The following is a 4,843-nucleotide window of genomic DNA, read 5'->3' as shown; positions in this document are numbered from 1 at the left end:
CAAGTGTATATGTTTTTAATATATAAGGCAACACCTCCTCCCTTTTTTCCGCCTGTCCTTCCTGAGCAAGCTGTACCCTTCTATACCAATATTCCAGTCACACGTATTATCTCACCAAGTCTCTGTGTTGCCAACTCTGTCATAGTTGTGTTTATTTACTAGCATTTCAAGTTCTTCCTGCTTATTCCCCATATTTCTTGCATTAGTATACAGACATCTAAGATACGGATTCGATTTTCCCCTCCTCCCCCTGTTCTGTCTTGTCTCTCCCTTATCCCTGCCCATGCTCCCCTGAAATTCTGGCTTTTCTCCCAGATCTCCATGTTTTTCACTTATCTGTGGGCTTTGGTCACCTGCCCCTTTCGAACCTAGTTTAAAGTCCTCCTCATTAGGTTAGCCAGTCTGTATCCATATGAGTAAGGGGGGATATGATAGAAATCTATTAAGTCACGAATGGTGTGGAGAAAGTGAAGAAGTAAGAATTATTTATACACAAGAACCGGGGGTCATCCAATGAAATTAATAGGCAGCAGGTTTAAAACAAACAAAAGGAAGTATTTCTTTACATACAATGCACAGTCAACCTGTGGAGCTAGTTGCCAGGGGATGTTGTGAAGGCCAAAAGTATAACTAGGTTCAAAAATAATTAGGTAAGTTCATGGAGGATCAGTCCATCAATGGCTATTAGTCAAGATGACTAAGCCTCTGACTGCTAGATGCTGGGACTGGCTGACAGGTGATGGATCACTCGACAATTGTCCAGTTCTGCTCATTCCCTCTGAAGCATCTGGCATGGAAGACAGGATACTGGGCTAGATGGACCATTGATCTAAGCCAGTAGGGTCGTTCTTATGTTCTTATTTAATTATATGAAATGTTCACGCTAAGGAGTTAGAATGTACAGGAAATAAATGATCTCTGTATCCTCAGGACAGATGTCCCAAATTCCTGCTTTTTGATATTCTGAATAGAAACCTGAATAGTTACATTGGGGCTCATGATACAAAGTGCATTCTCTGACTCAGGAAAACTCCAGAGAATTTCTAGATGTTCCTTAGACTCAATACTCTACTATCAGTAGACACATATTCCTTCCCTTTCTGCCTCCTGGCTATGGAGCAGAAGAACAAACTCCCTCCTACAGCATGGGAACAAATCTACACAGACACGCCCCTAGAGCCCCGACGAGGAGTATTCTATCTGCTACCCAGATCCATAAACCTGGAAATCCTGGACAACCCATCATCTCAGGTATTAGCACTCTTACAGCAGGATTATCTGGCTATTAGGACTCTCTCCTCAGACCCTATGCTACCAGCACTCCTAGCTATCTTCAAGACACCACCGACTTCGTGAGGAAACTACAATGCATTTATGATCTTCCTGGAAACACCATCCTGGATGTAGAAGCTCTTTATACTAATATTCCACATGAGGATGGACTACAAGCTGTCAGGAACAGTATCCCTGATGAGGCCACGGCACACCTGGTGGCTGAGCTTTGTAACTTTGTCCTCACCCACAACCATTTCAGATTTGGGGACAACTTATACCTTCAAGTCAGCAGCACTGCTATGGGTACCCGCATGGCCCCACAGTATGACAACGTTTTTATGGCTGACTTAGAACAATACTTCCCCAGATCTCGTCCCCTAGCACCCTCCTCTACTTGCACTACATTGATGATGTCTTCATCATATGGACCGAGGAGAAGGAGACCCTTGAAGAATTCCACTTGGATTTCAACAGTTTCCACCCCACCATCAAACTCAGCCTGGACCAGTCCACACAAGAGATCCACTTCCTGGACACTACAGTGCAAATAAGCGATGGTCACATAAACACCACCCTATACCGGAACCCTACTGACCGCTATTCTTACCTACATGCCTCCAACTTCTATCCAAGACACATCACATGATCCATTGACTACAGCCAAGCCTTAAGATACAATCATATTTGCACCAATCCTTCAGACAGAGACAAACACCTACAAGATCTTTATCAAGCATTCTTAAAACTACAATACCCACCTGGGGAGGTGAGGAAACAGATTGACAGAGCGAGATGGGTACCCAGAAGTCACCTACGACTGGACAGGCCCAACAAGGAAAATAACAGACCACCACTGGCCATCACGTACAGCCCCCAGCTAAAACCTCTCCAGCACATCATCAACAATCTACAACTTATCCTGGAAAACGATCCCTCACTCTCATAGACCCTGGGAGGCAGGCCAATCCTCGCTTACAGACAGCCCCCCAACTGGAAGCAAATACTCACCAGCAACTACACACCACACCACAGAAACACTAACCCAGGAACCAATCCCTGTAACAAACCCCATTGCCTCCTCTGTCCCCATATCTACTCTAGCGACACCATCATAGGACCCAACCACATCAGCCACACCATCAGGGGCTCATTCACCTGAACATCTACTAATGTGATATATGCCATCATGTGCCAGCAATGCCCCTCTGCCATGTACATTGGCCAAACCAGACAGTCGCTACGTAAAAGAATAAATGGACACAAATCAGACATCAGGAATGGTAATATACAAAAGCCAGTAGGAGAACACTTTAATCTCCCTGGACATTCAATAACAGATTTAAAAGTAGCCATACTTCAACAAAAAACACTTCCAAAAAAGACTTCGAAGAGAAACTGCAGAGCTACAATTCATTTGCAAACTTAACACCATTAATTTGGGCTTGAACAGGGACTGGGAGTGGCTGGCTCACCACAAAAGCAATTTTCCCTCTCTTGGTATTGACACCTCCTCATCAGTTATTGAGAGTGGACTACATCCACCCTGATTGAATTGGCCTTGTCATCACTGGTTCTCCACTTGTAAGGTAACTCCCTTCTTCATGTGCCAGTATATTTATGCTTGTATCTGTAATTTTCACTGCATGCATCTGAAGAAGTGGGTTTTTACCCATTAAAGCTTATGCCCAAATAAATCTGTTAGTCATTAAGGTGCCACCGGACTCCTCTTTGTTTTTGTATTTACATCTTTCTTATACTAACTCTGGCTAAACCAGGCAAAGGTGAGACTAAGCTCAGATCCCTTAAAAGCTAGTTCACCCTGTAAAAATTTGGGCTTAAATTTAAAGAATAAAAATAAATTAGTATGACATGTTATTTCCAAGCCAGGAGGCCAACCTCTAAAAGCATATTAATATTTTATAATCATTTTACAACTTGGCACAATGTAAAGGAAATGGTGAAGGTGAGCAGTAACATGTGAAAAGCAAAAAAATCACCCGTCAAGTAATTATATCTCAGTCGATACAGTTCCTATTCAGATCTTTCTCTAAAAATAATAATAATAGGATTTCAGATATGATTTTGGATAAGAACTTTTCCTAATAAAGATTAAAAGGGCCTTCAGCCCGACTTTTTGAATTGTCACACTCAAAGTTGATTGTGATAAGCAACAGAGGGAGCGTTTCCTAGGAAAGAAAATGTAGATGAAAATCTGTTCTACTGCAACTAATAAAAATAAATGTAGAATTTCTGAAAGATGCCACTTTGGCAATTTATTTCTAGGTGTTTTGTGTATGTAAAGTTTGGCCACTTTTCTTTAGGGGTCTAAATATGGACTTAGGTGCCTAACCTTTAACCACCCAAGTTTGAAAAATATTGGCTTTCAGAAGTGGGGGACCAGCTTCAGCTGTAAGAAGTCAGTTTGGTTTCTGTGCTCACTGCTGAAAAGGGTACCTATTTTTGATATGATTACATATCCCACAGGGAGAACAATGCTATAGTGATGGGTGCATGCATGAACTATAAAAATATCCACAAGGAAATGTGTTAAAGTTTATCATTCACTGTATTTGGCTTTTATGGACAAGGGTGATTTTATTCCCCGCAAGAGATGCTCCTCACTACAGCTGAAATTAGAGCTGGGCAAATAATTGATTTTTCAGTGTGATGGCTGAACCAAAAAAAATTCAGAAAAAAAAATTGTTTTGGGTTGACCCAAAACAGAAATTTCTTGATTTTTCTTGTCAAAAGAAGAATACATTCTGGGTCAAACTAAATGGTGATTTTTTTGGACCCCAAATGAATTTTTTTCCAGTTATTTAAATTTCATTTTATTTGAGTGCTTTTACACTTTTTTGTTTTTTAAATAAATTGAGCAAAATTTTCAAAACAAAAAACATTTTTACTTTAAAAATAATTGGTTTGCCAAATTCAACACAAATTCACAAAGTTTTGGTCCATCCAAAACTTCAATTTTCAGTGAATAAACGATTTGTCCAATAAACTTTGCCCAGCTTTACCTGAAATACACCTTTGTGAAGAGTGCCAGCAAAACTCCTATGCACCAGATAAGTACTGAAAATACAGCTTAAAAAGGACTGAACTGACCCTGTGCACAGGGGTGAATTTAATCTGTAGTGAAGAGCAAATCCAAGGGAAGAAGCTGCATTATCCCTCCTACATATACACGGAAAGACAATATGAAATGGCAATCCTCCCTTGAGTGAATTATTATTTATGCAATGAAACTTATAATGCCCTGCTAGAGCTAACTTTCCTGCATACTATTTAAAGGTCTACAGCAGTGCTTCTCAAAGCCGGTCCGCCCCTTGTTCAGGGAAAGTCCCTGGCGATCTGGGCCGGTTTGTTTACCTGCCACGTCCGCAGGTTCGGCCGATCGCCGTTCCCACTAGCCGCGGTTCGCCGCTCCAGGCCCATGGGGGCTGCGGGAAGGGCAGCCAGCACATCCCTCGGCCCGCGCCGCTTCCCGCAGCCCCCATGGGCCTGGAGCGGCAAACCACGGCCAGTGGGAGCTGCGATCGGCCAAACCGGCGGACGCAGCAGGTAA

This window comes from Malaclemys terrapin, chromosome 4 (genome assembly GCF_027887155.1).
Source record: "Malaclemys terrapin pileata isolate rMalTer1 chromosome 4, rMalTer1.hap1, whole genome shotgun sequence".
Classification (NCBI taxonomy): Eukaryota; Metazoa; Chordata; order Testudines; family Emydidae; genus Malaclemys; species Malaclemys terrapin.
Note: the sequence above shows the minus strand (reverse complement) of the source record.